We start from the raw sequence: 26356 nt of genomic DNA, 5'->3' as shown, positions 1-26356 counted from the left end.
TGATGGAGCTGAAAAACACAACACGAGAACTTCGCAAACCATACACAAATTTCAACAGCCTAATTGACCAAGGAGAAAAAAGGATATCAGAGGTCGAAGATCAACCCAATGAAATAAAACAAGAAGGCAAGATTAGAGAAAAAAGGGTAAAAAGGAATAAACAAAGTCTCCAAGAAATATGTGACTATGTGAAAAGACCTAATCTATATTTCATAGGTGTACCCGAATGTGACAGAGAGAATGAATCCAAGCTGGAAAATACTATTCAGGACATTATCCAGGAAAACTTCCCCAACCTAGCAAGGCAAGCCAATATTCAAATCCATGAAATACGGAGAACACCACATCAATATCTGTCAAGAAGAGCAACCCCAAGGCACATAATCATCAGATTCACCAGGGTTGAAATGAGGGAGAAAATGCTAACGGCAGTCAGAGAGAAAGATTGGGTTACCCACAAAGGGAGGCCCATCAGACTCACAGCAGATCTCTCAGCAGAAGCTCTACAAGCCAGAAGAGAGTAGGGGCCAATATTCAACATCCTTAAAGAAAAGAATTTTCAACCCAGAATTTCATATCCAGCCAAACTAAGCTTCATAAGTGAAGGAAAAATAAAATCCTTTGCAAACAAGCAAGTACTCAGAGATTTTGTCACACCAGGCCTGCTTTACAAGAGCTCCTGAAAGAGGCACTACACATAGAAAGGAACAACCAGTACTGGCCACTCAAAAACACGCCAAATGGTAAAGACCATCAACACAATGAAGAACTGCATCAACTAATGGGCAAAACAGTCAGCTAGCATCAAAATGGCAGGATCAAATTCACACATAACAATATTAACCTTAAATGTAAATAGGCTAAATGCCCCAATCAAAAGACACAAACTGGAAAATTGAATAAAAAGCCAAAACCCATGGGTGTACTGTATTCAGGAAACCCATCTCACATGCAAGGATATACAAAGGCTCAAAATAAAGGGATGGAGGAAGATTTACCAAGCAAATGGAGAGCAAAAAAAAAGCAGGAGTTACAATTCTCATCTCTGATAAAATAGACTTTAAACTAACAAAGATCAAAAGAGACAAAGAAGGATATTACATAATGGTAAAAGGATCAATGAGACAAGAAGAGCTAATGATCCTAAATATATATGTACCCAATACAGGAGCACCCAGATATATAAGGCAAGTTCTTAATGACTTACAAAGAGACTTAGACTCTCCCACAATAATAATGGGAGACTTTAACACCACATTGTCAATATTAGACAGATCAATGAGACAGAAAATTAACAAGGATATCCAGGACTTGAACTCAAACCTGGACCAAGCAAACCTAATAGACATTTACAGAACTCTCCACCCCAATTCCACAGAATATATATTCTTTTCAGCACCACATTGCACCTACTCTAAAATTGACCACATAATTGGAAGTAAATCACTCCTCAGCAAATGCAAAAGAAATCATAACAGTCCTCAGACCACAGTGCAATCAAGGTAGAACTCAGAATTCAGAAACTAACTCAGAACCGCACAGCTTCATGGAAACTGAACAACTGGCTCTTCAATGTTGACTGGATAAACAACGAAATGAAGGCAGAAATAAAGATGTTCTTCAAAACCAATAAGAACAAAGATACAACATACCAGAATCTCTGGGACACATTTAAAGCAGTCTCTAGAGGAAAATATACAGCAATAAATGCCCACATGAGAAGCAAGGAGAGATCTAAAATCAACACCCTATTGTCAAAATTGAAAGAGCTAGAGGAGCAAGATCAAAAAACTCAAAACCTAGCAGAAGACAAGAAATAACTAAGATCAGAGCTGAACTGAAGGAGACAAAGACACAAAAAACCCTTCAAAAAAATCAATAAATCCAGGAGCTGGTTTTTCAAAAAGATCAACAAAATAGACAGACCACTAGCCAGATTAATAAAAAAGAAAACAGAGAATAATCAAAGAGAGGCAATAAAAAATGATAAAGAGGATATCACCACAGATTCCACAGAAATACAAACCATCATCAGAGATTATTACAAACAACTCTATGTACATAAACTAGTAAACCTGGAAGAAATGGATAAATTCCTGGACACTTGCATCCTCCCAAGCCTAAACCAGGAAGAAGTCCAAACCCTGAAAGACCAGTAACAAGGTCTGAAGTTGAGGCAGCAATTAAGAGACTACCACACAAAAAAAGCCCATGTTCAGATGGGTTCACTGCCGAATTCTACCAGATGTACAAAGAGGAGCTGATACCATTCCTTCTGAAACTATTCCAAACAATCCAAAAAGAGGGAACCCTTCTCAAATCATTTTATGAGACCAACATCATCCTGATACTAAAACCCAGCAGAGACTCAGCAAGAAAAGAAAACTTCAGGCCAATATCCATGATGAACATAGATGCAAAAATCTTCAATAAAATACTGGCAAATGGAATGCAACAGCACATCAAAAAGCTTATCCACCATAATCAAGATTCATCCTGGGGATGCAAGGCTGGTTCAACTTACACAAGTCTATAAACATAATTCACCACATAAACAGAACCAAAGACAAAAACCACATGATTATCTCAATTGATGCAGAGAAGGCCTTTGACAAAATTCAACAGCACTTTATGCTAAAAACCCTCAAAAAACTAGGTATTGACAGAACGTATCTCAAAATAATAAAAGCTATTTATGACAAACCAACAGCCAATATCATACTGAATGGGCAAAAACTGGAAACATTCTCTTTGAAATCTGGCAGTAGACAAGGATGCCCTCTCTCACCACTCCTATTCAATATAGTACCAGAAGTTCTAGCCAGAGCAATCAGGCAGGAAAAAGAAATAAAGGGTATTCAAATAGGAAAGGAGGAAGTCAAATTGTCTCTATTTGCAGATGACATGATGGTATATCTAGAAGACCCCATCGTCTCAGTCCAAAATCTCCTGAAACTGATAAGCAACTTCAGCAAAGTCTCAGCATACAAAATCAATGAGCAAAAATCACAAGCATTCCTATACAACAATAACAGACTAAAAGAGAGCCAAATCAAGAACGTACTGCCATTCACAATTGCTACAATGAGAATAAAATACCTAGGAATACAACTAACAAGGAATGTAAAGGACCTCTTCAAGGAGAACTACAAACCACTGCTCAATGAAATAAGAGAGGACACAAACAGATGGAGAAACATCCCATGTTAATGGTTAGGAAGATTCAACATCATGAAAATGGCCATACTGCCCAAAGTAATTCACAGATTCAATGCTAGCCCCATCAAGCTACCAATGACCTTCTTCACAGAACTGGAAAAAACCACTTTAAACTTCATATGGAATCAAAAGAGAGCCCACATAGACAAGTCAATTCTAAGCAAAAAGAACAAAGCTGGAGGCATCACACTACCAGACTTCAAACCATACTACAAGGCTACAGTAATCAAAATAGCATGGTACTGGTACCAAAACAAAGATATAGACCAATGGAAAAGAACAGAGGCCTCAGAGGCAACACCATACATTTATAACCATCTGATCTTTCACAAACCTGACGAAAACAAGCAATGGGGAAAGGGTTCCCTGTTTAATAAATGGTGTTGGGAAAACTGGCTAGCCATGTGCACAAAGCAGAAACTGGACCCCTTCCTGACACCTTAACACTAAAGTTAACTCCAGATGGATTAAAGTCTTAAACATAAGACCTAACACCATAAAAACCCTAGAAAAAAATCTGGGCAAAACCATTCAGGACCTAGGCATAGGCAAGGACTTCATGACCGAAACACCAAAAGTATTGGCAGCAAAAGCCAAAATAGACAAATGGGACCTAATCAAACTCCACAGCTTCTGCACAACAAAAGAAACAGTCATTAAAGTGAATCGGCAACAAACAGAATGGGAAAAAATTTCTGTAGTTTACCCATCTGACAAAGGGCTGATTTCCAGAATCTACAAAGAACTAAAAGAGATTTACAAGAACAAAACAAACAAGCCCATTCAAAAGTGGGCAAAGGATATGAACACTTTACAAAAGAAGACATACATGAGGCCAATAAACATATGAAAACATGCTCATTATCACTGGTCATTAGAGAAATGCAAATCAAAACTACATTGAGATACTATCTCAGGCCAGTTAGAATGGCAATCATTAAAAAATCTGGAGACAACAGATGCTGGACAGGATGTGGAGAAATAGGAACACTTTTACACTGTTGGTGGGAGTGTAAATTAGTTCAACCTTTGTGAAAGACAGTGTGGCAATTCCTCAAGGACCTAGAAATAGAAATTCCATTTGGCCCAGCATTCCCATTACTGGGTATATAAACAAAGGATTATAAATCATTCTACTATAAGGACACATGCACACGAATGTTCATTGCAGCACAGTTTACAATAGCAAAGACCTGGAACCAACCCAAATGCCCACCGATGATAGACTGGATAAAGAAATGTGGCACATATACATCATGGAAAACTATGCAGCCATAAAAAGAGAATGAGATCATGTCTTTTGCAGGGATGTGGATGAAGCTGGAAACCATCATTCTCAGCAAACTGACACAAGAACAGAAAATCAAACACCGCATGTTCTCACTTACAGGGGGGTGTTGAACAATGAGAACACATGGACACAGGGAGGTTAGCATCACACACTGGAGTCTGTCAGGGGGAAATAGGGGAGGGCAGTGGGGGGTGGGGAGTTGGGGAGAGATAGCATGGGGAGAAATGCCAGATACAGGTGATGGGGAGGAAGGCAGCAAATCACACTGCTATGTGTGTACCTATGCAACAATCTTGCATGTTCTTCACATGTACCCCAAAACCTAAAATGCAATAAAAAAAATAAAATAATTAAGAATACAGGCACACAAAAAAAGAAATATGGAGATAAGTAACAGTAGGAATAGCCAAAGAAAGAGAAGTTTCTCTGGAGAACTGAAAATCAGGCATGAAGAAGTGGTGCCTAAAACTGTTGCTTCTTATTGTAATCCTTGTAGTACTCTTTAACTTTTTAAACTATATGTTGTTTGCACTTTTATAAAATAATCAAATGTTTTCAAAGTAACAGGCAATGGAAATTCAGGCTGTGACTAACTTTATATGGGTGAGCCTGACTCTAGTCATTGAAGGCAGGTCCATAACGCCCAAGCCAGTCTCTGTCGAGTTTGAATACTGACACTTCGGGGTTGATTTAAGTTGATCAGTTCGGTTTCAACTCTGTGAAACAATCAAATAGCTGGATGATGTTCAGACGGTTAATCTCTAATTTCAGGATTTTTTAACTTAGTAACACTGTTTTTGTACAGTTTTTTAAAGTTTTTGATTCACTCCTTAGTCCTTGAGATTTCATTTATCATCTTCTCCATCTCTTTCAACTCCAAATATTTCCTTTAAATTCTGGGAGGGCTTTTTAAATTTGACCTCTGCTCCAAAGGTGGAATTTTCCTCTAAGCTCTCAGCACTTTCTCAGTTTTCCAGAACAGGCCCAAGACTTTTCAGCACTGAGAGTAAAAGCAAGCAAGCAAATGTTTATGGATTTTCCTGAAAGCATAATAAAGAAAACCAGGATACTAGAGGGAAATAACTGACAGCAATGAAAATCCAGCACAAAGGAATTGCTGCATTGTACCTAGGTAGTTACATTTATTTAGATGCTGATTCTGAATTATCATTTTGTATGTATTTAGTAACTATTCAGATTATTTTAATGCAGGATTTTGATGGAGAAAGTGTGACTAGACTAGCACCTTTCAATAACCTGAAAAGCTTTCTAAAATCCTGACACCTAGGTCTCACTCCCAGAGATTCTGATGTAATTGGTTGGCATGCAGTGTGGGAATAGGAATGTTTTTAAAACTCCTCATGTTAGTCTAACATGCAGTAACAATGGGCTACCACTGGACCACATCATATCCTCAGTGTTCTCTCCCAGTTAAAGCACCGGAGAAAAGTCTAACTCCATAACCATAATCCAGGCACAAAATTCACCTGATGACAAGTGCCCATATGGCATATGAATTCCTAGAGGAAATAACCAGTGGCTCTTGCAAAAACCTTAAAGTGGTAGCAACTGTCACACAGCCATCCCTTAATATCCATTGAACACTAGGTTCCCAAGATAATGTATAAAGGGCAGCATGGATGTCTCGTAACTCTACCTCATTATGGCTTTCCTCTTCCTGGGCAATGCTCATTTCTTGTTGAGCAGCTTATCTGAACAGAAACATTGCCCATTTTAGAGCCACTCTCATTGCCCAGACAACCAGCTTCCCTGCACTTTATAATCCAAGAATTGGATAGTCCAATCATGGTTAATTCTAAGTCCTTTTGTTCTGGTCCCTAGCATACTGGATGAACAAAGGTTTTATGGAGCTCATTTCCTCTGCAGGTTTGGAGGATGCCCTGTGAACATATGTGAAACGGCTCTTCAACAACTTCAGTGGTGTCTGCCCCCCTTGGATAGGCATGTGTTTGGAAAGGATGACTCGAGCCCCACAGCTGAGACCCGAGATTAGTGATTGCAGTCAGCAGTTGGTGCCTAATTAGTGAAGCAGGCAAGGGGGCTGTTGAAAGGGTTGCCTGCTGAACCAAATGCCACAGTTGAGACTGGGCTGTAGAGAGCATTTCTCAACAGCAGACAGTCAAGAAGTAGGCTGATCTGGAGCTCAGATAGAAGAGGGAGCCAGGCCGACATAGGGCTATACTGGCCTGAGTCCCAAAACAGAATCACCACTGGACCTCTTAGGAATGCAGGGCTGAGCTCAGGGTAGGAGAAGGGGCCAGAAAGGGAAGAATGCCACGGTCATCTTCCTACAGATGATCAATGCTCCAGTCTAATTGCTAGAGAAGTGGAGTGAGGGTGGCGGAAGAAGACCCATGGAACATCATTGGGGCCACCATATCAGGGTCAGAGGCCCCCAGTAGCAAGAGCCCTTGTGAAATACCAAGTCCTAAACCAAAGCCACCTACCCCAGCCACAGTCTGCCGTTTCTGATGCTGGGCATACCTGGACAGTATGTCCTCAGCTGCTCTCTACCCAGCTTGAGTGTACAGTCAGGTCACTGTGCATGAGCTCAGCTCAAACCGTCCCCATGAGTCTGGGCCTGGCAGAGGCAAGGAACCATCAGTGGATAATGACTGCAATCAGAACTTAAGTGGAAACAGAAGGACATGTCTATTCAGCCCTTTGAAGGCTGGACTCATTTCTAGTTTTCCTTGTTATACTGAAGAACCAACATTTTTGAGCTAATATATGAGTAGAAACATGGATGCAAACTTCATTCTAATTATTAATGAGAAATGCAGATTATCCTCCTCCCTATGTTTAAAATAATCCTGATCTACATGTATTGGAAAGCCAAACCCCTTCCTTCTAAACCAGTCCCTTTATGCACTAAATCCCTTGAGCAAAGCTAAAAACTCTGGAAAAATACTGGCACTTCTTCTAAACTCTAAGTGTTGAGAAATCTCTACAAATCTGCAATAGAAATTAAATAGAATCCCAGAGTTTGAGCTGTTAGGCCTTAGTTCATCAAACATTTCCTGAGCACCTACTTTACACTAGCACTGAGGATACACAAATAAATCAGGCCCGGCGCGGCGGCCCATGCCTGTAATCCCTGCACTGTGGGAGGCCGAGGTGTGTGGATCACCTAAGCTCAGGAGTTCAAGACCAACCTGGCCAACATGATGAAGCCCCATCTCTACTAAAAATACAAAAAATTAGCCAGACATCATGGTCATGCCTGTAATTCCAGCTACTCGGGAGGCTGAGACAGGAGAATCGCTTGAACCCAGGAGGCAGAGGTTGCAGTGAGTTGAGATCGTGCCACTGCACTCCAGCCTGAGCAACAAGAGTGAAACTGCATCTCAAAAAAATAAATAAATCAGATTTAGTGTCTGCCTTGTAGGTTCTCACAGAGAGAAGTATGCATGAACAGATGACTTTAATACAATACAATGTACGCAAACCACAGGAGATTGGCCCTGCATGAGAAAGGGAGGAGAGAAATCAGCAAAGGCCTCATGGAAGAAGTGATGCTTGAGCCTAAGAATGAAGAAGAATACAATAAAAGTTGAAATATTCACTGTTATATATTAAAATGAGAATGAGATCATTCATTTTAGAGCATAATGGAAAAATAACAACAGTTGGTAAAGAACACTTCTCTCAACACCCAGCTCAATAATTATGTGAACAGAGAAAAAAATGGCAAAAGATTTGGGAGGAGAGGTAACAACATGAGATATCATGCAAAAATGACTTACTCTTTACCAGTGATGACAGGAAGCCTGACGTCAGCATGAATGTGAGATTTTTACAGGTCCAACAGGGCTAGTCATGTCTGAGGAACCATAGCAAAATAAGAACTGTCCAGGCTTGGGAGTAGGGACATGTAAAATAGCATTAAGAGCAGGAAGATGTAAGCTGCAGAGGCATTAACATGAGTCTCCAGGATCCCACAAGGGAAGAGAGGTGCCTAGGGAAGACAGCCTGAGAAAGTCAATCCATTGCTTATGTTGTGGGGTAGGGGAAGAAGGAACATGCTGGGAGCAAAGAAGTTTTCTTACTAGTGTGGCTATGAAAAGGCCAGAGCACAAGCACACAAGAAATAGGACTTCACTACACATCTGTCAAAATATCGCATGTACCCCATAAATATGAACAATTATTATGTATCAATTAAAAAGTAGCTTTATTGAGATATTTATATACAATAAAATTCATCTGTTAAAAAAGTAGAAATTTGATTTGCTATTACAATTTATTTTTAAATTGCATTCCACTGAGGTTCCAGTCTTTTTCCTAGAGTTACAGAGGGCCGAGGCATTGGAGTAGGGGTGGCAATCTGCTTTTCTGTTATTATCCACCTATAATGATGTAAGCTCAAATGTCCTGTCACCTCTTATTCCCAGCTATCAACCCTATTCAGGTTCTACTTGCCCAGTCAGTTTCATACTTCTCTCTGGTGACTAGGAATTTATTCTGTGCCTCTCACATCATGCTGAGTCATAGGAAATGGTGGCAGTGTCCAATATACCCTATGATGTCACAACAGGCTGGCCAAGGGAAACATATGACCAAGACACACAACCCAGTCATTTCTTCTCTCTGGTCTGGCTACTTCTCTGGGACCCCAGTGAAATGAACTGTTCAACTCACTACTAGACCTCAGTGATTACAGTTAGGAAGGTGCATCTGTTAGGATGCTTTCAGCTATAACAGCATTAGTTAGTTATCTATTGCAACATAACAAATTACCCCCAAAACTGAATAGCTTAAAACAATAAACATTTATTTTCACACATTTTCTGCAAGTCAGGAATTAGGAGTGGCTTAGCTTGTTGGTGCTGGCTCAGATTCTCTCATGGGGTTGCAGTCAAGATGTTAGCTGGGGCCACAGTTTTTAGAAAGCTTGTCTGGGGTTGGAGAACTTGCTTCCAAGATAATATCTGGCAAGTTAGTGCTGGCTGTTGGCAGAAGTCCTCAGTTCCTTACCACATGGACCTCTTCGCAATGCTGTTTGAGTGCCCTCATGACACAGCAGCTGACTTCCTCCAGAGAGTGATCCAATAGAAAAGCAAGGAAGAAGACACAATGCCTTCGTGTCCTAATCTCAGAAGTCACTCACTGAAACTTCTGCCACATTCTCTATGCTTTACAAAAGAAGTACTAAGACAAGCCCACACTTACGTATAGGGGAAAATTAGGCTCCACTTCTTTAAAGGAAGAATATAAAAAAAAATGTGTGGTTATATTTTTAAACCACCACAATAAGAGGACAAAAGAACTCAAATTTGTTTGAAAAATGAGGATGTATTGATTCCCTAACTAGAATCCAGAAATACAGCAAATCTCAGGATACTGATTGAGCTAATAGCATGTTGAAGTCATCAAGGAACCAGGATCTTTCTGATTCTTTGCTCTTTTATCCAAAGGATCATCTTGAAGCTGACTCTCCTCATGGCGACAGGATGGCTGCCAACAGCACTGCAGGTGATATATTTTATTGTTCATATCTAGCCAGAGAAAGGATGAATTCCTTTGATCATACAACAGAACTCCCCTGTGGTCAGGGGCGAATCATGTGCTAATTGTCTTAGACTTGGTCTATCTGTGCCTTGGCACTGTGGCGAGCAGATGGAACTATTTGACTGACTTAGACTCGGACCTTAGGGTTGCTCATCCCTCTCAAATCACAAAGTTTACACAAAGAATGAGGAAGAATGTGGATATTGAGGAGGAATGTGATGTTCACCATGAAAAAGCTAGGCAAACGAGGTGGTAATTCTAGGAGAACTAACACTAATAGCCAGGGCTCAACCATCTGAAGTTGCAGAGGAACTGAACATCACCACTGTCACTCATCTTCCCCTCAAACCCACTCAAGGCCCAGAGAGCCCACCAAGTGGAGGTGCAGCTGGACCAACAAGCTTCTCACTTGAATCAACTGAGATCCCAAGAGCTCAGACTCAAGGGATTGGAACTTAGATTGGAAGAGGAACAAGGTAAAGGAAAGGGAAAGTGGAAAGGAGAGGGGAATGTTGACTAGCACAGGCCATTCTCAGCAACCTCTTTCCCCCAGGCCCCACACACAGCCTCCCTCTCTAATTGTATCATGGCTATGATGGGCTGGCCCAATGCCTCAAAGCATGAGGTACACACAGAAAAGAGACTATTTTGGGCTCTGTATTAGTTTCCTAGGCTGCTGTAATAAAGTGCCACAAACTGAATTTATTGTCCCATGGTTCTAGAGGCTAGGAGTATGAAATCAAGGTATGTTTCCTTTGAGAACCTGGTAGAATACTTTCTGGCCTCTTCTGAGCTTGCAGTGGTGGTCAGCAGTCCTTGGCATTACTTGGCTTGCACCTGCATCACTCCAATCTCTGCCTCTATCATCATATGACATTCTCCCTGTGCATCCCTGTCTTTGCACAATGTTTTTCCTTTTTTATAAGGACACTAATCATATTGGATTAAGATTTCATCTTAACTTGATTATATCTGCAATGACCCTATTGACAAAGTCATATTCACCAGTACCTGGGGTGGGAACTAAAATACATCTTTTGTGGGGATACAATGTAACCCACAACAGACCCCCTTCATTAGTTCTTCCCCTGGTGCTTTTGTAATAGCTGCTGAGCAACTGCAGTTCTTTCCTTTAAAGGATAGCCTGATTTCCCAGTCTAATCATCCTTCATGGATTTGGAAGGTAAAGCCAGGGGGATGGGGTCTGCTGGTCCTTCAAGAATATAACACACTAGCTCACCAATGGCTGCAGGGTTAGTGATTTCTCTGTTAAATCAGCCTGTCTATGTACGAAGTGCTTGGCCTCTTTAATGCCTTCCAGAACCAGGGAGATGCACTGAAGCTGCAGTTAGGTGCTGGCCATACAAACCTAACCTCACTCTTTTCTTAGGGCCTTAGTTTCACCTAGAGAGGCTTCTAGTATCTAATAGTGACTGTAAAGTGGGCACATCTGGCCCAAATCAGATATACATCCAAATTTACAATTAATGCACAACCATTAGGTGGGTGTCCCTTGATACCTGCAGGAAGGCTCATTAGAGCTATTAAAGCATCCCCCTGGAGACAGTGTGTATTTTAATATGCAGATTTCAAATTTAACTAATAAGCTACCACTCTTCTCTTCCCAAGAGCCAGTGCTTTGTGTACATATGGAATGTCTGGACACCCACAAAGACATCCCTTGACACACACATAAGAAATCATGGAGGTTGAGTGCGAGCAGGGCAAAATGTTATAATTGCAGGAGAGTTGGAGTTGTTCACTCTGCAGTCACTCAGCAGCCAGTGTTCTTTTGGCTTCATTTTGGCAACTGCACAAGTACTAAACTGCTTTCCCTACAGAGGGAAGAAAAATAATCTCTGGCACAGAAGGAATGGACCTACATAGCTATACAGGCCTGCAAGAGTCCGCAGGGCCATCCAAGGACTGTATCCAAAGACCATGGGGTCCTCTGGGCAGCCATATCCAATCTAGCATCAGCAATCAGCTCACCCAGTAAGATCCTGCTGAAGGCTGGGGACCAAGAGCATAAGACCAAGGTCTCTAAGGAAGAAGTCCAGTGAGGACTAGGCAGGCTGATTCACACCAGAGCAGGGCTTCGAGCCAAGCCTGTAACTTCCACACACAGCAAAGAATCTGAAGCGTTAAATGCTAATTGCATGAAAGAGACAGAAGTCAGAGGTAGCAGTGGAGGAGACGGGTAGGTAGACAGGGAGATAAAGAAGCAGAAGAGGAAAAAGAAGGGGAAGGAGAAGCAGAAGGAGGAGGCAGAGGAGGAGAAGAGGAAAGGGTAGGTGGTGGGAAAGCGAAAGGAGAGGAGGGGCCCAGTGATAAGGGGCAAGCCATATGTCAAGGGCCAAGGTCCTTGCCTTGGTGGGCTCTGGAGATGCAAGGCTCCCTCTGGCATGTGAAATGTCAAGCCTCTGATTAGCAATTCCAAACTCACCCACTGATGGGTCACAGTCTCCAGTGGTCTCCTTGCCCCTGGTTCAGCTAGGCTCAGAGTCCAGGTAGGGCTGGAGGACAGCAACAGACCCTGCACTGTGCATACGTCAACCTTCTCCTCAGGGTCCTCTAGAAAAGGCACTCCTGCCCCACCCTCCCTCCAACCAACCTTTCCCACAGCCTCTTGCAACCAGATGAGCACGTCTGTTGGTTAAAGGCAATGTAGTAAGAGATCGAGATCTGGACCCAGGTGGTTGGGCTTGAACCCTGGCCCTGCCATTCGCAAGCTTTTCATCACTAGACAAAATATAAAACCAAACTAAGTCAGCTTCATTTGTAAATTGGAGAAAATGATAATACCTGCTTCCCAGGGTTGGGGTGTGTGTGTGTGTGTGTGTGTGTGTGTGTGTGTGTGTGTAGAATGCTTACTGTGTGTTAGGAACTATGTTAATCATTACACTACTTACATACAATGCATATATATGTATGTATGCATCCCATTGCTCTTATACAAAAATGAGTAGGGCTTATGGGTGAAGTGAGTATTGTCTACAGGACAGAACCCAAAGTCAGTCTTAAAGCCTCCTAATTTGGCAGTTAAATTTCCATGCAGCCAATGGCCCTGCAGCCCCCAGTGAATGCTTCCACATCTTGAAATTGGAAACTCAGATTGCAAGAGGCCTCTTTTTCTAGGTCAAAGGAGGCTGCCCATCTTCATTATCATCCTGGAAAAATACCAAATCTGAGAAAAGGTGCCCTCGTGGCCTCACTCCCTTGTCCCCAACTAATTAGCGTTTCCTGCTTTTGCCCTGGGAGACCAATTACTGCCCTCCTCCGCACTGGGAGGTTGTGGGCAGGGGGCATGCCGATCAGGGGGGCTTCTGCTTGCATCCTCTCTACGTGCCAGTGAAACAGAAGGCAATGTCAAAGGAGCACTTCCCCGTGCAGAGCTTGGACTGCTCCAGGAGCCTGCCGCTCAGAGGCCTGTCTTGGCCTCCTCGTTGACTGAGAAAAGCAATATCTGCTGGCACAAAACAAAAGCTTTTAACTGTCTTGTTAAAGCCAGAGCTTCTCAACCAGCTCCCATCGGGTAATTTTTCTGGGTTAATAGTTGGGCCACAGAGCTGAGAGACAGGGAGAGGTAATACAGCCCTTGGTGCCTCTTAAAGCCATTTATACATCTTGCCTTTGCCATTAACCCATTCCAGCTTTCCCCAGGTTTTGTTCCCGCGGTTTATCTCTGTTGCATCACAATTACCTGGGGAACTTGGGCAAAACAAGAAGACTGAGCTCCACCTGGACTAACTGAACCAGAATCACTAGGGTATGGAACTCAGGGAATTTGTGCTTCTTAAAAGCTCATGGGGTGATTCTGATGCACGGTAAGGGTGGTGAATCACAGTTCCAGTTTTCCATGGGTTTGCTGGGCCTCTCTGAAGGAAAGTAGCTGCTGTTCCCACCCCATACCCTATGCGCGCACGCGCTCTCTCTCTCTCTCAAGTATAGGGGTCACAGTGCGGTACAACTGAGTCACAAGCATAAGCGCCTTTCCCAAACTGCCTGCCCAGGTGACCTTGGGTCACAAGAGCAACAACTAGCACATGTGCAGGTCTTCACTGCTTACCAAGCCTTCTTCAGAGATGTGAGCCTTCTTCGGAGATGTGCGTGCCTTTGATCTCAGCTGCCCGGGGAGGAGTGATTATTATTACCATCCTACAGGGGAGAAACTTGAGGCCTGTGGTAGGCAGAATAATGACTCCAAAGAGATTCACACCTAATTCTCAGAACTTGATGATTCTGAAAATGAATATAAACCCTTTGAAAAACATTTTGTGTAAAAGCCTTTGATCCGGTGACTCCACATCCAGGAATCTATCCCAAGGAAAAACTTACAAACATAAAAATCCTTATGAGCAAAAGTATTTACCACAGAGTTGTTTATATTTAAAAACGAAAATAATTTACATTTCCAAAATTAAGAGAAGGCTTAGGTAAAATATGGTATAGTCACTCAACTGAATGTTTATGTCGTCAATAAAAATCTTTGCTCTATGTACTAATATAGACTATAGTATAATTTAGCATATTTCATATAATTTAGAATATATTTAGATACAATATTTAATTATACCAGGATTTCAAATTGTATATACAGTATAACTATGTAAAAATTATTTTTTAAATGGAAGAAAATGTTTATTATGTTTCTCTTTCAGAAGTGGAATGTTTCTCTTCTTTCTTTTGTCTGAACAGTATTTTCAGTTCTTTATAATAATACTTTATAAATGTGTATTACAGTAGACTCCCCCCCATAAAGATGTCCACATCCTGATCCCCAGACCTCATGAATACGTGACCTTATGTGGCAAACGGACTTCACAGATGGGATTAAGTTAAAATGGGGAGAGTATCTGGACTATCCAAGTGGGCCCAAGGTAATCACAAGGGTCCTTATAAAAGAAAGACAGGAGGCTCAGAGACAGAAAAGGAGAGGTGATGATAGAAGCAGAAATCAGAGTAATCTGTCCAGGAGCCAAGGAATCAAAGCAGTCTCTAAAAGTTGGAAATGGGCTGGGCACAGTGGCTTATGCTTGTAATCCCAGCACTTTGGGAGGCTGAGGCGGGACAATTGCTTGAGGCCAGGAGTTTGAGACCAGCCTGGGCAATACAGAAATACCCTATTGCCACAAAAAATAAAATTAGCCAGATATTGTGACGTGTGCCTTCAGTCCTACACACATAGGAGGCTGAGGCAGGAGGACTGCTTGAGCCCAGGAGTTCAAGGCTGCAGTGAGCTATACTGTACCACCACACTCTGGCCCAGGCAACAAAGGGAGACCCTGTCTCAAAACAAAGTTGGAAAAGGCAAGGAGCAGATTCTCCCATAGAGCACCCAGAAGGAACACAGCCTTTGATTTTAGCCCCAACAAGACCCATTTCAGACTTTGACATCCAAAACTGTAAGATAATAAATTTCAGTTGTTTTAAGGCGTGACATTTATGGTAGTTTGTTACAACAGCAATAGGAAACTAATATAAGACCCAAAGAGGTAAAGTCCAAAGTACCTGTAGGAGCTGAGACCAGTTCTCGTTTCCGTCCTACTGTAGACTCGTGTACCCCAAAGCCCAGAGCTGCCCCATAAGGAGAAGAGACAGCTCCACTGTGTGCGTACCCCACTGTAGGGCCATGGACTGGTTAAACATACAGCAGTCCCAGCTGTTGAGCCTTCCTCTTTTCTTCTATAGTATCCTTCCTAGGGATTACAGTGTGGTGTACAGATAAGAGCAGAGGGACTGACTTGAATATAAGAGCATTTTCCTTTGGGATACTCCACTCCCCAGCTGTCAAGATTTTTATAGCAGATCACCATCCATAGCAGCAAGATCAAAAATTCTAAAACATGCAAAAGCTAACAATAAATATCTAAAACCATTATGTGTTGAATGGCAGTGATGAGAAGAAACAAAAAATTAAACTAAAGAAAATGTGATTCTACCACTTTTTAAAGTGCCTACAATTGCAAATACCCATTATCCAGGGGGAGAACTGGGGTTGTTAGGCTTTGGGTTTTTTAAGTGGAGGGAACATTGGCAGAACCTGATAGGAAATTAATTCCTTTACATTGTTGATTCTCCAGACCAGCAACATCAGCATCATCTGAGAACATTATTAAAATACATATTCTCAGGCCACACCACAGACCTACCCAGTGGGGAACTCTGGGGTGGGGCCCATTATCAGCTCTAACAAGCCCTCCAGTTAACTCTCATGCACACCAGTTTGAGAATCACTGTCCTACAGGAAATCCAAATGGCTGCTAAAAAGTTTGCCTGCCTGCTATTAAACCAAAAAACTAACACTTTCCCAGTATGTACGTTATCAGCCAGAGTTTGGGGCCAGATTGGCAGAAAACTAAAGTAAAATACTGAGAGGAAATGGCCTCTTTACAACCTTTTTCTTATGGATGTTTGCTATAAGTAGTATGCTTGCTATGCAAACATCTCCAATCCCTCCTTCCAAACTCATTGTTACCCGCCTTACCCCTTCCTACAAAATAACTCCAAATCCTTCTGTTCCTCAGCCCTGACTCCAGCTTTTTTCCTGGTCTCTCTCAAGCCATGCAAACCTCCTCCCAACCAACACAAAGCTGCCCACCTGCTCTGCAAATCTAAACCCTTCCCATTCCCTCCCTTCAGACAATCCTAAAGTTCCCTCCAGAATGAAATTTCAGTGTCAGAACTGTTTACTGGGACGTTTGGAAGCAAACAAATTGCTTTTCTCTAACCTGAGAAACGTTCATCTGTCTCCTCTCCACTTCTGGGACAGCACCAAGAAGCTGGTTCCCAGAGCTTAGGGTTCCCTTTGCTCTGACTAGCCCAGCTGCTGAGCGAGGTGGAGACTGGAGGAAGTCTGTTGTCTAGCTTTAGACTGAGCTGGAGGGACACCATGTGGCCATACCCAGTATGACACCTCAGGCCAGGGTGCTTCTGTTGTTTCTGTGGTGGTGGTTTTGTAAAGACCGTGAAACATGATGTTTAGGGTATTTTTGAGAATCAAAAGAGAGCAAAAGTTTACTCAGAATTATGCTAACAAGATTATTTTAATTTCTGTTTCTTCTCTTAAACATTTTCCAACAATTACAACCACAACACCCAACCCAAGGAGCATACTTTTCTTTTCAATGGAAATCAGCATTTTCCATGTTCATTCAAGGTTTTTGCAATCATTCTCTTCAGTGATAGGTAACAGTAGACCCTTGATATGTGCTGGTGCAATGACATGGAATGAAGGAGCATTAAATTGTTTGGTATTATGCAGTTTCCTAAGTGCTAGAGCAGAGGGATGTTCAAGGTAGAGGGGAACAGGGAAGTGAACCATTAATTCTGCTTGGACAGTCCTGAAGACTTCTGAGAGATGTCATTCAGGTGAGGTGATTGAAGGAGGATCAGCTTATAGGCTTGATCCATTAAAAAAGTGTTTATTTTAGCACAGCTGAACACAATAAAGCCTGAACCAGGACAGCACCCTGGGATTGGGTGGAGGGGAGGGATGCATCAGAACTCTCTAGGGAGCAAGTTAAAACACATATTCCCAGGCTTTGCCTAGAGACCCAGATCTCAAAGGTCTGAGGAGGGGCCCAGGAATCTGAATATTTAGCAAGACCTCCCCATGGGGTGCTGCTGCTACAGGTAATCCTCATGCCCGCCACTGTCATTAAACCCACAATCATCCTGCCACCCCTCCTTATGGCCTCTGTGGCCTCTGCCTGGAAAGTTCTTCCCATTCTGCTCTCACTTGGCAAATGCCTTCTCCTTCAAGACCCAGCAGTCCAAATGCTGATAGGCAAACCCTTTGCAAATGCTTGCTTTGTGCTTTGGATCACATTATTGCTTTATAAAGACGATTTAATTAAATTCTCAAAAGAAAAAAAAAAATCCCTATAGAGTAGGTCTCCTAATAAACCCCATTTAACAGAATGAAAACTGAGGCAAAGTGCACTTGAGTAACTAACTGATCCATGGCCATACTGCTGAGATATATGTATCTTTTCTTTTCTTTTTTTTTGAGACAGGGTTTCACTGTCACCCAGGCTGGAGTGCAGGGGTGCGATCATAGTTCACTGCAGCCTTGAACTCCTGGGTTCAAGTGATTCTCCCACCTCGGCCTCCCAAATACCTGGGACCACAGCTGCGTAACACCTAACACCACAGCCGACTAATTTTTTATTTTGTGTAGAGACAGGATTTCACTATGTTTCTCAGGCTGGCCTCAATCTCTTGGCTTCAAGCGATGCTCCTGCCACAGCCTCCCAAAATGCGGAGATTACAGGTGTGAGTCACCACACCCAGCCTGGGATGTGTTTTCTGTGTCTCCTGACAAGAAGACTCACAGCATGAGGCTGAGACTCTGCTTGTCTCTGTGGTCCTGGAGCCTAGGGCAGTGCCCACAACACTGTAGTTACTTTGTAAAATATTTGTCAAACAAATTTTTAAAAAATACTGCCTCCTTCCATCGTTACCTCAGCCAGTGCCCAAGCAACAAATCCGCCCTCTCCCTCTGCTCTCTTCCTCCTCCTCCTCCTACTCTCTTTTCCTTCTGTCTCCTCCCGCTCCCACCTCTTCCTCCTCCTACTCTCCCTCCCCCTCAACACCATCTCCTTCTCCTTCTCCTCTTAACCTTTCCCCCACCACCTCCTCATCCTCCTCTTCTTTCCCCCAACCACCACCTCCTTCCCCTCCTCTTCTTCGCCCTGCCCCGCTCTCCTTCCACGGGGCCTGGGACCCCTTTTCTGTTCTGTCACCTGGAAGTACTCAGCAGCCCCTAAGGCCAGCCCTGGCCTGCTGTTGATTAAGCAACAGGAGTACCAAGGAATGCACTGTTCCTGTTTGTTGAGCCTTTTTAATTGGCAAAATCATGGAGGGAGCTCTCTCAGCTGCCAGACTTGGCTCACGCAAAGCCTCTGCCTCACAGCTGCTCTCCTCCTCCAGGTCAGTTTCTCGATCCCTCCCTCCTCTCTGCTCCCCTCCCTGCGTTCTTTCCACCCCTCCTGTGCCGTGGGTCTCTCTCCCACTTTCTCTCCGGGTTTCGCTCCCTCTTTTCTTCTCTCCTTCCCCTTTCCTCCCACTCCTCTGTCCTTCCCCGCAGCCCCTTTGGCGCTTTAGCTTTGGCTGGTCTCTCCTCCCATCTCCACTAGCCCAGCCTCTCCTCTCCCGGGTTCCGCGCTGCTCCGTCCCGGCCTCCTCACACTCTCCGGGGAGGCCCTTGGCTGCCCCGCTGCCTCCTCCCTGCGTCAGCGCCTCCCGCCCTGGAGACCCGCGCCGGGCCCCTGGCTCCTCCGACTGCTCCTTACTGCCGCTCACCCCACACGCAGCCCGCCCTTTTCCTTTCTCCCTCCCCGGGCGGCCTCCCCGGCAGCCTCCGCAGCTCTGCCTCTCCCGACTCCGGCAGTCAGGAAAAAAAAATCACCGCGTCCCGGAGCGGGACGGGAGGCGCTGCCTGCCCCAGCTGCTGCCCCAGACACACTGCAGGCGGCCTGCGCCCCGGGGTCCCCGCCGACCGCAGCTGCCCGGGGCGGGAGCTGGAGCGCGCACGCCAGGAGTCCCAGCACTGCCCGCCGCGCCGGCGGCGCCCCCGGCGGGAGGAGGATGCGGGACTCTCAGGGAATTCATTCCTGTCCCTGCCCTGGCCGCCCTTTTGGCGGCGGAATGGCCGGCGAAACCTGCTGCCACCCGAGCAGAAGCTGAGAGGAGACGCTAGGCAGCCTCGGGGCGGCGGCTGCCAGAGGGCGCGGAGCTAGGAGCACAAAGAACCGGCTACTGCCTGGCTAGACGGCAGGAAGCTTTCGGAGCCGCCACCAAAGCTTCCAGGAGAGCCCTCGGTGAGGTCGCCCCATTCCTTTCTTCCGTGAACACCTAACTGCAAGCCCCCATGGGCCAGGCACGGGGTGCCAGAGATCAATAAAACGGGGTCTCTGACCTCGGGACCCCATGTGGTGAATACTGTGTGATAAATGAAATCACAGATCGTGGGAAATTGTGAAAGGAATCACGTTCTGTGCACAAATGCGACAAACAGCTCAACGCATTTCACGTGTATTATATTTTCAGTCCTCATCTGTTCAGAGCTACTATTATCACACCTCCCAGAGGAGGAAATTGAGGCTCAGTTGTTTAACTTCATTGCTCAGTTACACAGCTAATAGTAAAAAAAGCGGGAATTCTTAAACTGCCTGAGGGACTCCAAAGTGGACTTTACTGCTTTCTACTGATCGAAGGTATCATGGATGCTAAACTCTGTTAGGGGGTGAGACCCCAGTGGTTTCTGAGGGAGTTCAAGACCAGCCTGGCCAACATGTAAGCAAAGTCCTTGCTTCCAAAGAAGACACACCCCGTGTATGTACACCTGTTTAGTTTTCATAGAGGAGACTGCATTTTTCTTTTTTTTTTCTTTTTTTTTTGAGACGGAGTTTCGTTCTTTTTACCCAGGCTGGAGTGCAATGGCGCGATCTCAGCTCACCGCAACCTCCGCCTCCTGAGTTCAAGCAATTTTCCTGCCTCAGCCTCCTGAGTAGCTGGGATTACAGGCATGCGCCACCATGCCCAGCTAATTTTTTGTATTTTTAGTAGAGACAGGGTTTCACCATGTTGACTGGGATGGTCTCAATCTCTTGACTTCGTGATCCACTCACCTCGGCCTCCCAAAGCGCTAGGATTACAGGCGTGAGCCACCGCGCCCAGCCGAGACTGCATTCTTAACTGGTGCCCAAGGCCCAAGTCTCCTTCCCAAATGAGTCTCTTGCTCCCCAAAGTCTCCACTTATGTCAGACAGCCATGCCTAGTGCTCCTCCAGCATACCAACTACGCTCCCATCTTCAGGGCTTTGCTCCTATCCTTCCCTTTCCTCCAGGGGCTTTTCTCTCTGCTTTCCTCATATTTTTTCAGCCCCCATTTATTAGAATCCAAATAACGTCCCAGTTTGTCAATAAAGCTTTTCTAGCATTCCCAGGGATTTTTCCTGCCTCTGAGCCCCTCCAGTTCTTGTTTTCAGCACCAGTCATTGCTTTACGTTGTTGCATCATTTACAGACATGCTGTCTTCTAGACTTGAAGATCTTTAAGGCAAGGACCATGTCTGATTTCTCCTCTTCTATCTTCTGCTCATAGCACACACTTTGCAAATGTGGTTAATTATAATGATGCTGGTTATAAGTGATAAAAAAAACACTGGAATTTCTAGCCATAAGAAAAGAGCATGGATTCAGAAGTTAGACTGAGCCAGATTCAAATCCTACTGCCTCCATTTACTAATGATGTGACCTTGGGAATCTCTCTGAACTCCTCTAACTCTCAAATATCTCATCAATAAAATGGGAACAATTGGAGGAGTGCAGTGGCTCATGCCTGTAATCCCAGCACTTGGGGAGACTGAGGTGGGCAAATTACATAAGGTCTGAAGTTCTAGACCAGCCTGGCCAACATGGTGAAACCCTATCTCTACTAAAAATACGAAAATTTAGCCTGGTGTAATGATGGGCACCTGTAATCCTAGCCACTCGGGACACTGAGGCAAAAGAATCACTTGAAGGATTTTTCTGAAGGGAGGTGGAGCTGAGATCACACCACTGCATTTCAGCCTGGGCAACAGAGTGAAACTCTATCAAATAAATAAATAAAATACAAAATAAATGGAACAATGATAGGGTTATTGGAAGGGTCTAATGAGGTAATGCTTAGCACAGTGTAAAAAGTGTTTAGTATATCATACATACTGAATAGTTGGTACTATTTTTTACTACTGTTAATAAAAATGAAAAAAAAAATGACTAGAGTTTGCTAATTGTTCCAAAGAGCATTTGTTTAATAAAAGTCTGTCACACATGATGAAATTATCTGTCAAATAATTTCACATTAAATATTAGTAGTTCTTGAGACTTTGGCACACGTTAGTGAAATTCCATAGCTCTAAGATCTCAGTACGCAATGCCAATGTCTGTGACCCTTGCTCAAAGTTACCAAAGTATGCTAATAGGAACAGTCATGACTTTGTTTCCAGGATTTGAAATGACACTCAGAGGTAACTCAGTCTTCTAGAATGTTGGAGCTGGGAGTTACTCTAGGGACAGCCCTTGTACTGTAAACATGGGAGCAAGAGCCCTGACAGTCACCTGGCAGGTAAGTGGCAGAGCGGGAATTTTTAACTTCAATATCCCAACCTCTAGTTCAAAGCTCAGCATCACCACACTTTGCTGGCTGCTTGCAGAAAGAGTAACTCTGGGGAACTCATGCCCCATAGACCAGGAACACTGGGATTTGATCTCCTCCAAGTGTGTTTATTCCCATGAGCTCCACTGAATGACCTTAGTTATACACTGCAGGAAGAAGGGTATGACTTGTTTAATAGCTGTTAAATGTGAAACTATTCTCTTGCTAAAACCTGCGGCCTCCTCCAGTGGCTGCTATCTAAATACTCCATTTTCTGAGAGTGAGAATAGTTAATGCTCAAAGATGCTAAACAACAGCTGCAGTCTGCATCTTCCCTCGAGTGTTCCTACTCAGCATTTGAATCCAGCCTCTATGCTGGAACTCAAGTAACCTCACTGCTTTGAAAGGTAACTCTGGGGAATATTAAAAAGTCACCAAATCTCTTGGACTCACATGCAGAGACACTTCGTATATGGAAGCAAACAGAATGAAAAAGGCTGCACAGAAGCATGCCATGCTCCTGACACATTGTGGGCTCCAATATATGGGCTCACTGCTATGATTTCATCTGAGAAGAAAGCAATGAAGAGAAATAAATGTTGAGTGAATGACTAATTACCAAAGGTATAATTCAGTAGTCAGTCACAGCACCATCAGTCATTTCTGAGCAATTAAAATTTCACAAACAGAATCATCACCCACCTGGCTTACAGGGCAGAGCTTGGCTCCTGTCTCAATATTCCAGAGCTTTCTCAGATGACAGATTGTAGGAGTTTCTGGCATGTAGAACTCAATAAAATTTGCCCAGAGGTGCATCTTGCCTGAATCAAATTTAACTGTCACGTGGTTCCCTTGAAGGCACTTGGCAGGGAGGATCCACCCCTGTGGAATAGAATCATGCCTTGATTCATAAGGAAGCCCCATCAAATTCAAGACCCAGACCAGACCCAAATAAAGTTCACTTCCATCCCTCATATTCCATAAACTCAGCCATAACTCTTATCCTGAGAATCTAGCAGTGTGACCTCATCACAGCCTTGCCCTTACCATGTCCCCACACATGTGACATCTGAGACTTTCACTTGTGATTCATGACTTACACCCCTTGCAGGACAATACTGAGCACCGACCACCACACTGGCTTACATTGCAGGCTCCAGAATCTATGATGCCCCCTCCTCTAGACACAGTGATGTGTGCAGTTCCTCCCAAGCGAACTCTCTAGCCTATAGTATTGCATCTATAAACATATAGAATCCAGGCTGGGTGCGGTGGCTCACACCTGTAATCCCAGCACTTTGGGAGGCCGAGGCAGGCAGATCATTTGAGGTCAGGAATTCAAGACCAGCCTGGCCAACATGGTGAAACCCTGCCTCTACTAAAAATACCAAAAAATGAGCCAGGCATGGTGGTGCACACCTGTAATCCCAGCTGCTCAGGAGGCTGAGGCACAAGAATCACTTGAACCCAGGAGGCGGAGGCTGCACTGAGCCAAGATAGTGCCACTGCACTCCAGCCTGGGTGACAGAAAGAGACCCTGTCTCAAAAAAAAAAAAAAATGTATAGAATCCCAGACAGCCCCATTTGTTGAGCACTCACAGTGTGCCAGGGACTTAGCTAAACATTCTATAGGCATTATCTGATTCCCTTCTCCCGACAGCCAACTGAGGTATATTTTATTATGCCCATTTTATATGTGAGGAAACAGAAGCTCAAAGATCAAGTGACTGGCCCAAGGTCACACAACTAACAAGTGGCATAGCAAAATTAGTACCCAGATGTGGCTAACTCCAAATCTCCAGCTGGTAGACTCTGCACTCCACAGCGGCCTCTATCACATTGTCTTTCATTGCTGAGGGACAGCTCTGCACACTCATGAACACCAAGCAGCCAGTACTGGAGACAGCTGGAACTGGTCTAGCCAGCTGACTCATCCATCTGTTCATCCTTCTAGCAGATGTTGATACCTGCTGTGGGCCAGGCCTGTGGCAGGTGCTGGGGATTTAAAATAAATAGCACAGAAGTCCTGCCCTTAGCAAGAGGATTTTAAAGGCAAACAAGGGCTTATTCTGGAGGCTGCTCAGTCTGTTGCCCACGTATGTTCACTTATACCAACAGATCATATTTTCAGGGAGCTCTGGGTTACTGAGCTGGGCTTTTGGGGCCTGAGTCATGCAAAGCCCAGAGCACAGGGCCAAGTAGCACTACTGTTGACACCATGCTCAGTATTTATCCCAAGGGAACTTCAAACTGGAGTAATCCAAAACCTCATTTTCACCTCTCTGGAATTGCTCTTTGGCTATACCTTTGAATGACCCAGTAATCGCAATTTTTCTAGAGCCATCATAATTCACGTAAAAGTAGTTTGTGTTTCTTCAGTTACTGGCTTAATCTGATATAGAAGGCCTGGAGGGCCATGGAGAAATTCCCAAACACCTCCTAACACTCCTCACAGTTTTTTCCTCCTCATGGGAAATGAATGAGGTAGACAATTGTGACTAACCCTTGTGCTGAAGTCCCACCACATGTGTGTGCACCCTTCCAGAAGTCTACTTCTTGCAACAGGTGGAACATGAAAGAGGTGCAAGATTTCTGTAATAACTTCCCCTTGTCCAGCAATTATATTCAATTACACACTTTAAGTATTCTTGTTAAGGACAGAGAAAGCCTGCCCCCTGGGACTGCTCACTCCAACAGGGAACACTCCAGTTTCTTCCCCCAGGGAGGTAAAGAACCTTAATAGTGCTCATAGAACTTGGCCATGGCCATGCGCAGTGGCTCATACCTATAATCCCAGCTCTTTGGGAGGCCAAGGCGATCACCTGAGGTCAGGAGTTCAAAACCAGCCTGGCCAACATGGCAAAACCCCATCTCTACTAAAAATTCAAAAATTAGCTGAGCATGGTGGTGCATGCCTATAATCCCAGCTACTTGGGAGGCCGAGACACATGACTCGCTTGAACCCCGGAGGTAGAGGTTGCAACGAGCTGAGATCACACCACTGCTCTCTAGCTGGGCAACAGAGTGAGACCCTGTCTCAAAAAAATAAAAATAAAAATAGAACTTGGCCAGAAAAACCTTGGCCAGAGCAGGGAACTAACGTCTATGTTTACTCACTAAGACCAACTAGACCATCCCAGCTTATCCTATTCAAACTTCCAGAACAACCCCACCTTTGGTGACAAACTGAAAAACAGTACAGATTGCATCTGAATGTTGCTCAGTAACACTTTCCATAGAGAAAAAAAGTGAACAAAGACTATTCCTTTGACTTGTCTCTAGGTCCTTGTGCCTGAAATAGGCATCTCATTCCTTAAAAAAAAGAATCTACATTGGCCTACACCAGAGAAGATATATCCCTGATATTGGCAAGACCCTAAACAGAGGCTTCTTATAAGGGTAAACACATATTGATCAAAAAGCATTACGTTCACTGATGGGGAAATGTCTTTATGAATAAGGTGGGGTAATAGGTTTTCACTTTTCCTAGTTTTATTCCTTTTGTGTACAAGTGGTTTTACGCTGTGCTGGCTTAAGACAAGTTACTCCAAATGGTTTTTGTCCCTACAAAGTGTGTACAGTCTGTTCATTCCTGCCTACTTGAATGAATCCAAATGCCAGTACCCAAATACAGGTCCCAACAAGCCTTCCTCCTCCAGGAAGTCTGCTGTAATTTGTGTACTGGATTTTTTTCAAGCCTTTTTAGGATGCACCCTTGAAACCTTAGTTAGACAGCATTAATGGCCTGATATGACTTCAAAACAGGATAAAATCACCATGAGAGGAAAAATATCTTTTGTCCATTAGATGAGAAGGCAGATAAAAAACTGGAATTGTCAAATGACTTTTCAAAACAGCTTGACTGTCAATCAGGTGGCCTTTCCCATGAAACTACTAAATATACTAGCTTAGTATTCCTGTGCAAAGTAGCAATATACTACTGATATTTCTGTTGTCTGCTAGCTATTTAAAAAATTGTATATGATGGTACATTCTTTCAAGTGAACACATTTTACTTCTAAAACTTATTCTAAGGAATTAACTGTAGCTGGCTGGGCATGGTGGCTCACATCTGTAATTCCAGCACTTTTTGGGAAGCCAGATGATGGATCACTTGAGACCAGCCTGGCCAACATGGTGAAACATTTAGTAGATACGCCATTTCTAC

At 43.9% G+C, this 26356-nt stretch overlaps 1 long non-coding RNA gene across 2 annotated transcripts in view; it reads right to left on the bottom strand.

Moving 5' to 3' along the window:
* The window catches only part of LOC144578124 (uncharacterized), a 135981-nt gene that overhangs the window by 82267 nt on the left and 27358 nt on the right, over positions 1–26356 (bottom strand). For both annotated transcript variants that reach the window (XR_013523304.1, XR_013523303.1), the window contains exon 2: positions 22891–23070. This is a non-coding gene — a long non-coding RNA (uncharacterized LOC144578124). The remainder of the gene's footprint in view (positions 1–22890; positions 23071–26356) is intronic.

The sequence above is a fragment of the Callithrix jacchus genome, chromosome 10 (assembly GCF_049354715.1).
Source record: "Callithrix jacchus isolate 240 chromosome 10, calJac240_pri, whole genome shotgun sequence".
NCBI lineage: Eukaryota > Metazoa > Chordata > Mammalia > Primates > Cebidae > Callithrix > Callithrix jacchus.
Note: the sequence above shows the minus strand (reverse complement) of the source record. Positions and strands in the feature narration are given on the sequence as shown.